Source organism: Pteronotus mesoamericanus, unplaced genomic scaffold (genome assembly GCF_021234165.1).
Source record: "Pteronotus mesoamericanus isolate MK-2021 breed Mesoamerican mustached bat unplaced genomic scaffold, CSHL_Meso_final contig_657, whole genome shotgun sequence".
Taxonomy (NCBI): domain Eukaryota; kingdom Metazoa; phylum Chordata; class Mammalia; order Chiroptera; family Mormoopidae; genus Pteronotus; species Pteronotus mesoamericanus.
Genome location: NW_026555229.1, coordinates 3,895,196 through 3,904,982, shown reverse-complemented (window position 1 = coordinate 3,904,982; position 9,787 = coordinate 3,895,196). Strand labels below are relative to the sequence as shown.

The following is a 9,787-nucleotide window of genomic DNA, read 5'->3' as shown; positions in this document are numbered from 1 at the left end:
AAATGGCCTTTGTTGTCTTCTTTGAGGAGTTGGCCTTGCCTTAGTACAAGTTCACTAGACAGATGCCCTCCCTCCAAGGGAACATGAGATTTTTCCTTCCCTTTTTTTCCTTCATCCAACCTGAGTCCTTTCCTTTCTGTCCCAGTACATTCTGGCACCATTTGATGAATAGTTAATAGTATTCCCAAGATGTGGCTCTTTCTTACCTGACATCTTAGAAGGCAAGATGTTATGCCTTCTTTATTTGACCACTAAGTTGTTGAAACATATCTTTAATAATGAAAACAAGAATATATTATTTTGTCTGCATTCCTTTCTCTTTTAGAGGCGGACCCCTGGGTATTCCAGGATTAATAGCTAGCTGACTTGTACAATGAGGAAGGTCAGTTTAGGTTTATTTCAGCAGTTTGTTACTCTCAACATCTTGCCATTGCTAATGACAGCTTATGTCTGTGATGTCATATGTTCCAGAAGGAAACTGGGAGATTTGGCTTTGATTTAGGGCCAAGCCATGCCAAACTGTTAGTCAGTGGCACAGCCCATGATAACAATGCTAGACACTTTAGATGCAGTATGTCCTGACAGGTTGAATTTAGGTTTAAGTATGAGATCAAAGGATGACCCATCTAAATAGTTTTGACCAATGAGATTACTCAAGATGTACAGGAATCAAACCATTCTGTGTTTTAGTTCATTGAGGAATATATGGGGGGTGTGGAATCCACCTTTTCTTTTCCCCCGCCTATTTCATTTAATATTACACATGCGGATATTATCACTATTGCTAACGAAGCAGTTTAAACACCTTTATCTCTCTTGATATTTTCATTTCAGTCCTTTCAATTTGAGATATTTTATAAGGTATCAATGCACTGACTTAAAATGAAATCAAACTCCTTACCACGGTCCACCAGGCCCTGAACGATCTTCACCCATTTGTTTTCCAGTTTCATCTTATACTTACTTTCTTACTAACACTGGCTTCTTTTCTGTTTCTGAAACTTACTGAGTTGTTTTCCATGTCATGGTTTTGCGTCTTCAGTTTCTCCTACCTGAAACGCACTTCCTCAGCTGATGCTTTCTCATCACCGAGATCTCACGTAAATGTTGTATCCCCAGAGAATGCCCTGACGGCCACTATATTCAAAGTAGGCTCTCGCCACTTACTTTGGCCCTTCGCAGGCCAGATCCTCATCTAAGCCACAGAATACAGAAAATATTTTGAATGAGAACTTTTACTTCCTCAATTCTCTCAAGGACTGTATATAACCAGTACCATTCTCCTTGCATAGGAGAGAAGTTAATTCATTCCATACAATGGGTGCCCAGGGCATTAGGGTTTAATTATCTACTCTGTAATGTATCATGTCATCTGGTTTATTTTCTTCAAAGTACTCACCAACTGTAATGATCTAATTTATGATTTATTTATTTATTGTCTGTCATCCACTAGTATGAGCCTCATGGGGGCAGGGAGCTATTGTCTTGGTCAGGCGAGACCCAAACCCCTGCAAAACACTGGCTGCATCACACATGTACAGCACAGCTTTGTTGACAAGTGAAAAAATATTGTTTTGCCTTGGATGATTTGCCTTAGGGCAGTGATTCTTAAACATACTCACTAAAGAACCCACCTCCAAAGATTCAGATTCAATAACCAGATCATTCTGAAATGGACTCTTTTAGGTAAAAGAAAAAAAGTTCAGTTTATGTTAAGTTGGTTTATGTTAAGAAATCCAAAGTTTTTTTTTTAAACAAAATGCCTGATTATTATGTCATTTTGATTTCATATGGCATACTTTACTTTTTGCCCAAAACACATTAGAAAAGTATATCCCTAGAACACAGCAAAGTTGTGGTAAGCTGACTTCAAACATAAGGGCAATAGACTTACAATGTTAATTACCTACTATTGAGAGAAGAAAAGTCACTGTTTTACAGGCAAATGAAGCATTTTCTAACAAATTTGCGAAAACCCAGAACACTGACATTTTTACTAGAAATTTTCCTGCCCACAATGTGCACATGCATCAAAAAGTAAAGGAGGGCTCCTTTGTCATGTGAGGACACAGGGAAACGATGGCAGTCTATGTACCAGGAAGTGGGCCCTCACCAGACACCGAATCTGCAGGGCCTTGACCTTGGATTTCTCAGCCTCCAAAACTCTCCTGCCCAGACCCACAAATACTGTACTTCCACTGCACCCCATTCTTTAGTTATTCATGTAGTTTAAGTACATCAGTAGTCTGGTAGAAGACCAGAGTTTGCTTTTTTAAAATATTGAGATATAAGCCCTGGCTGGTGTGGCTCAGTGGATTGAGCACTGGCTTGCGAACCAAAGGGTCGCTGGGTCGATTCCCAGACAGGGCACATGCCTGGGTTGCAGGCCAGGTCCCCAATAAGGGGCGTGTGAAAGGCAACCACACATTGATGTTTCTCTTCCTTTCTTTCTCCCTCCCTTTCCCTCTGCCTAAAAATAAGTAAATAAAATCTTTAAAATATTAAGATATAAGAAAACTTGTTTCTCTTAAAATATCTGTGATTTAAAGCAATGTGGTAAATTATTACTGCTAAAAAATTATAATAATTTTTTTATAAATAAAAAAATACTGCTTTGTAAGCAGTATTGAAACATTTGTATTGCTCTCCTTACCTGATCCCTCCAGAATTTGGAAACTCTTAATTAATGAGTATAATTATTTTCATAGTACATGGTTGTTTGCATAAATTCACTAAGAATCTGTACTTTTATAACAGGACACAATTGATACTGGTTTTATTAACCAAGAGTTTGGAATGTCATGTTTGAGAGACATACACAAAATCAGAGAGGACCAGAAAGCTTTAGTTAAGGAATTAAGATAGACTTTGGGAGCAAATAAAAGTGCCTTAGAAAAAGAGCCTGGTACCTTGCTTACATGGTTCACAGCAGTCCTTTCAGGTAAGAAACAAAGCTTGCTTTCCTTGGAGACAGCAAATGAAGACTTTTAAGACATTTGGGGGGACCTTAGAACTTGAGGAATGCACCCAGACCTATAGGTACTACAGGCAAAAGCTGATGGCAACTCTGCGGCTTGGCTTCTTAGCCTTGAAAGGCTAAAGTTCAACCTGGAGAATCCTTATGAAAAATTTCAACGGAGCAGATTTTTAAAAGAGCCTTTATGATCATTTGCTATTCTTGCCATATTTATGCAAATAATCAGGCCAAATTCATTGAAACAGGATATATAAAAAAAATAAATTAGTCTTAATTTGGCTAGCTTTGATAAAAATGAGGGTGATTTTATAGATAGAAATTGTGTTTCAATAGAAACTATAATACACAATTGTGGATATTAGATTCTAGATCAGCTCAAGTTTTATTTTTTACCTGTAAACTGGACTGGATCCTGGATTTTTCTTGTTTTATTAAATATTTGGCTACAATCCTCCGAACTATGGTTTCATTTTTCTCCCATCCTTTGCCTTAGAATTATTGGAAATTAAAACTACTTTTTTCTCCCCCTGAAGTCTTGCAATTACAAACTGATGCTAGATGACCTGCTATAAGCTTCAGAAAAATCACCACAACAGCTCATGCCTAGTCTCAGTGACTGGTGCAGTGTAAGCAACACAGGGAATTTCCCTGAACACCCGGTGACATTGTGAGAGACATTCAAACTGAAGACCAGGAGAATCTATCAAATTGTCACTCCCTGCCTTCATTCTAGCAAAAGAAGCCTTGAGCCTCACATCTATAGAAATCTTATCAACTGACAGTCTTCCGGACTCAGAAACTTGTTTCTAATTTGCTCCGATCATGAAGCTTTGTTTTCTTTTGTTTTCCTAGATGTATTTCTTATTAAATACCTCATTGCTTATTTACACAATATAAGCCTTACTTTGGGAACCCATCTACATCACTGCCTCCTGAAATAAGACTCAACAATTTAACTGAACTGACATTCTCAGGACTGAATGATTGGATCAATAAATATGGAGCAATCTACCAATTAGCTTTTGTAAGTGAAAAATTTTTTTAAAGATTTTATTTTTTACTTTTAGAGGGAGGGGAAGTGAGTGAGAAAAAGAAGGAGAGAAACATGTGAGCAATACATTTATCATTTGCCTCTCACACACCCTCAGCTGGGGACCTGGCCTGCAACCCAGGCATGTGCCCTGACTGGGAATCAAACCAGAAACCTTCTGCTTCACAGGCCAGCCCTCAATCCGCTGAGCCACACTAGCCAGATTAAACTTTTATTTAAAATTTCAAAGGCAAGTCTGAAAGGAACCAAAATTTTACCACCCTAAAGCTTCCTTTTGGATTGTTGATTTAACCTGTTTATTAAAAAACAAAAAACTCAGAAAGAACCATTGACCCTCCCTCCCCATTTTCCTGCCCAAGAGATTCAGACAGAAAAACCTGCTTTAGGAAGGGAGCCTTAGTTTAATCACCTTAAGAATCTTTACCCTAGCATTAGCCAGGAAGACTCTAACCCAGCTAGCTAGATAACCCTTGTACCCCATTGTTTCTAAGTTGCTTGGCAGGAACATTTCTGTAAGCCCTTGCAGGGCGTGTCAGGCAGTTGGAGTGTTGGCCCATAAATCAAAAGGTTGCCGGTTCTATCCCTGGTTAGGGCACTTAATGAGACGCAGCTGATTGATGTTTCTCTCTCATATCAATGTTTCTCCCCCCCCCCCCCCATTTTCCCTATATCAAAAATCAATAAACATATCCTCTGGTGAGGATTAAAAGAAAAAAGAATATTCCTACCATATATATTTCACTTTTCATCAACCAACTACAGATCACCCCTTCTCACTTCTGAAATCTACTATCTCATCCACCCCCTTCTTCCTTTGATCAAAATTGTCGTAAACCCAAAGTTGCCTCACTGTCTTTGGAACTTTCATGCTCATGTGAATTACCCAGGTGTATGTACTAAAAATTCGATTTTATTCTGTATTTTCTTTTAAAGCAAAGGAGGAAAACAGTACAGCATCCTCAAGAAATGAAATATAGACTTACCATGGGATCTGGCCATCCCATTTCTGAATATACACACAACTGAAAGCAGATTCAAACCTATCTGTACACCCATGTTCATAGCAGCATCATTCATAATAGCCAAAAGGTGAAAGAAGATGTGTGGGAAACCTCCATTGATTGCAAAATGTGGTATTAACATATAATGGAATATTATTTCAATTTAAAAAGAAAAGACATTCTGACACATACGACTATGTGGATGAACCTTGAGGCCATTATGCCAAGTGAAATAAGCCAATCACAAAAAGACAAATACTGTATGATTCCACTTCTATGAAGCACCCGAAAATAAGTAGAAGGGTTGTTGCCAGGGGTAGCAGGGGAGAGGAATGAGGAGTTAGTGTTTAACGACTACTGTTTCCGTTCGGGAAGATGAAAAAGTTCTGGAGATGGATGGTAGTGATGGTTGTACAACGTGAAAGTACTTAATGCCACAGAACCATGCACTTAAAATGATAAATATTATGATACGTATATTTTATCACTTTTTTTCTTTTTTTAGGAAAGGAGAAACGATATCCCGGTGCAATTTCTGAAATAGAGGTTTTTCCCTGTTATGCATACACAGTGACAATCTTCTTGAATTCCGAAGAATCTTCTATGTAGATCTCAGAAACTTAAAGCACAGAAATGCAAGCAAGCTTGACTTTGTGACCATTAATACACGGGGGAATTCACTAAGGAGTTCACAGCGTTGTCGCAGCCCTGTCCAGTTCTTCTCGCGTTCTGTTTATTCTTTGCTTGCAAATTCTCAACGGGTGTCCTGACTTTCCTCAGGGAAAAACCGGGACAGACAGAAGCAAGCGCCAAGTATTGCGTGCGGTGTTAAAGGAGCTGCCCGGGGTAGCGTAGAGGACAGCACCGCAGGCAGGAATTGCACTGGCCTTCCCTAAACATAATTTTGACTGTTTTCTAGGTCGGAGGTGGGTGTGGGGCGAGGGAGCTACAGAGGAGAGGAACCAGCTATTAGCCGGAGCCGCACGCAGAATCGACGCCCGCGGGCAGACGGAGCCCGGACCGCCCCAGCGGCGTCTGGGCGGCGCGGCCCCAGTGCCTCAGTTTCCCCGGGTGGAGGTCCTCGGAGCACCGCCCTCTGACGTCACAGGGTGGGCGGGGCCGGGAAGTGGGCGCCGGGACGAAGTGTGGCGCCTCAGGCCTCGCGGGGCGGAAGCCTGGGCGGGGGGCGGGAGGCGGGGCAGCCGCGCTGAGTCACATTGGATTGACCCGCCCGCCGCTTCCACGGGGGGAGGTGACAGCGGCCCGGGACGGGCGGCCGCAACTGTCCGCTGCGCTGCCGGGCCGCCGCGCCGAGGGACCGCCAGGCGGCGGAGATCAGGTCTGGGGCCGGGCAGGGCTGGGCGGGGAGCCCGGATTGTTGTCGGGGGCTGCGGGCATAGGGGACCCGCGCCCTGAGGGTCGCGCCGCGCGGCGGGGCCTGCGCCGCCCCTTCCCCGCGGCGGCCGCTGCCCGGGCTGAGAGCGCCCAGAGGGCGGTGGGGCGCCGGGCCCGCCTCGGGGTCCTCAGGTCCACGGCCAGGTCTGGTCCTGTAAGGTCCCAGAGAGTTGGAGGGGCTGGGTGGCCCGCCGTCAGAGGGATGCGGACGTGGGCTTTTTAAATGGTGTCAAGCAAGCCTCGGGCTCTTTTCACTGCACCGCCCTGCCACTCCAGCGATGAGGCGGAATTTGAGACCTGGGAAAGAATTCAGCCTTAGCCCAGCCTCCTTATTTTACAGATGGAGACGTTCTTCTGGCATGCTCAGAGTCACATCCAGTCGGTATACGTGCTAATGAATCTGTGTCAGGGAGGCTGGGAGGGATGCTTTCCAAAGCAAGAGTAAGACCTGTTTGGCTAGAGATGCCAGTCTGATTACGGTGGAGTTTTGCAGTTACCCGCAGACACCTACCTGCTTTCCTGCCACAGGCACTGATGTCCACCAGGCATCAATTTCTCAAAGCGCATAACCCCGAAAAGGGCGACGGTGCTGTCAGTTGAAAGAAGAAATATTGGGGTTGCAAATAGGCCAGGTCTGCTGCAAATTATGCGCTGTGGAGAATGTTTGGGGTATAGGGTTAAATTTTAAATGCGAGAGAAACCTACCTCACTTTAAAAGCAATCTCCTGATCTTTCATTGTCTTGTCTCATTTACACACTGATGAAAGACACTTACAAAGTTAATCTCTAATATTGGTATTTGCTATTAGGTCTGTTTTACAGAAATAAGAGCATTGAGTATTGAAACTTTTTTTTCATAATTAATGATGCTGTGTTATATGGCAAGCCATTGGTAGCACTAATATTTAGGGTCTGAGTGTAGTTTAGCTCCAAGTGTTTGCATAGCTGAGTTACAGGGCGAGAGCAGGACTGATTAATCCATAGCTGCATTTTGCAAGACTGAAGTACCTGTCAGCATGCAGGCGTGGTTTCTCAGAGTTAGTGCTGCATTTATTACTCTCAACATGAATAGACTCCAGATGGTGAGCAAGTTAGTTTATCCCCTAGTACCCATTTTTCTCTAAACTATTGAGTTAAAAGATCTCTGAGGCCTCCTTCTATCTCTGATGTTCCCTGGTTTTACGTGTTAATTTGAAACATGTGTCACTCATTGTGACAACAAAAGGTTTTAAGAAAACAGGTTTAAAATAATTCTGCCTGATGCACAGAGCATCTTCAAATTCTTTGTTATTCTCAACCCTCCCAGTTACTCTATCAGTGTGGGGCTAACATAAGTGGAAAGTGATTTTCCAAATTACAGATCTTTCAGTGTTAAATTTCCCTTAAATTCAGAGCCTGGAATGGAGTGCTTTGTGTATGGTAGAGAACAGCTAAAAGCTGACTTGAGACTAGGGCCTATGCAGAGCGCAAATACCTTCTGCAATAAGACCAGAACATTCTGCCTCAGAAAATGTGATGTCTTTTCAACAGTGTTCATGTTGTGTATATTGTCATCTGAGATATAATAATAATCTTTATAGACAATCTGTTCAAATATGTACACGTTATTTATTTTGTCTTGCAGCCCCAACGCAGAGCCTTCCTTGCTTTGGGTTTCTCCTTTTCTGGCTCCTTTAGAGTGCCCCCCTTACCAGCAGAGACCCTTGTCACATTCCTTTGTCCCACATTGCAATATCCATAGCCTCCTTCAAGCACTGATTGAACTTGTGTTATTTTTTAACAACTCAAAGAATAGAAGTCAATTCTTGAGTCACCTATTTAAGATCTAAAAAATAAGGATGGTTATTCATTTTTAGAACATAATGCAAGACTCCATGAGGCTCTGGTCCTGAAGGTCAAGTAGACAGTGTTTAGGTTTCTATCTTCCCTGTGCTTGGAGGCTGCAGTCTAAAAAGCCTCCAGGGCCGATAAAAGTCATTTATCTCTGCCTCAGAGGGAAATCCTTTCTGTATGATGCATAGTGAATTCTTCAAATTCATTATTACTCTCAGTCCTCCCAGTCACTTTATCAATGTTGGGCTAAAATAAGCAAAAAGCGATTTTTCAAATTACAGATGCTTCAGTGTTAAATTTGTATGGAGACATTTCTTTTGCTAAAAAAATACAATTAAAATCAAATGCAAGTGGAGACTTGTATACCTATTGCTAAGTATAAGACTTGAATAATTTTTTTGATTTATTATTTTGTTGTTTCTTGGAGTCAGTTAATGTATTACCTACACTCTAGCATTGTTACAAGATTATCTGCTCTGAACTTTTCAAGTGTGGTTGGTCTTCAGCTAATGCTGAATACTTACAAAGAGTTTCATATCAATTAATGTTAAATAGTTTCTTTATACCTAGCTCAGGAAAACATCTGAATAGACTAATTTTGAAAATTGGATAACTTAGTCTTGCTGGTCAGGAGTTAATTATGAGATATCAGTCTCTCTTCTGGAAAGGCAAAGGGTCTAAAGTTGCAGCCATAAAATGAGATTATAGAATGGCTCTGTAACGACAGAGACATTGAACAAACCAAGTTGTTAACTTTTGGTTGGGTGCTTTATCCTCAATGCTATAAAAGTCAGCCATAGGATGTAAAATAGACATAGAGTAGTGAGACTGTATTCTTTCTTTTGTAGATTTGTAGGGTTTTCTAACACAAGGGAAGTGACCACTAAGAACCAAGGCAGCCCAGTGGAGCAAACAGGGCACTGTGCTAGGAGTCCGAAGTTTGAAGGCATGGGTTTTGCTCCTGACTTGTTCATTCATTCACCAAATATTCACTGAGCACCTCTTTGTGCCAGGCACTATTCTAGGTGGTAGAGATACAGCTGTGAATGAAACAGACACAGCTCTGCCCTCATGCAATAGACATTCTAGTCGAGTGGAAGCAGACTGTAAATAACTCTGTGACCAGATAAACAGTCACATAATCGTAAGTGCTATGGAGAACTTTAAAGAGGTATAAGTGGGAAAGGGTGTGTGGAGGGCAGGGGGCAGTGTGGATGGATGTATGGGGCAGGGTTACTTTTTATACAAATAGGTCAAAGAAGACCTCTACTAAGATCACTCTTGATCTACAACATGCAGGTAACAAGCAAGGGGCAGAAGGATGAGCAAGTTCTAAGCCCGGATGCAGGAGCATGCTTGACATGTGTGAGGGATGGTGAGGTAATGGTGGCCAGGCAGTGCCAGTGTGGGCGAGGGGTAAGTGGCAGCAGATGAGAGGCGATGGGAGTGGGAAGGGGGCACGTCATTGTAGGCCATTGTGAGGACTCTGGCCTTTACTCTGAGTGAGGGGGAAGGAAGCCATTCCAGGCT

The 9,787-nt window shown here is 42.2% G+C and overlaps 1 protein-coding gene across 1 annotated transcript in view; it reads left to right on the top strand.

Annotated features, from left to right (window-relative positions):
- The first annotated feature begins 6,277 nt into the window (after positions 1–6,277).
- The window catches only part of DNMBP (dynamin binding protein), a 98,678-nt gene continuing 95,168 nt past the window's right edge, over positions 6,278–9,787 (top strand). The window contains exon 1 of the mRNA XM_054581349.1: positions 6,278–6,368. The gene's annotated coding sequence lies outside the window, so the exon portion shown is untranslated. The remainder of the gene's footprint in view (positions 6,369–9,787) is intronic.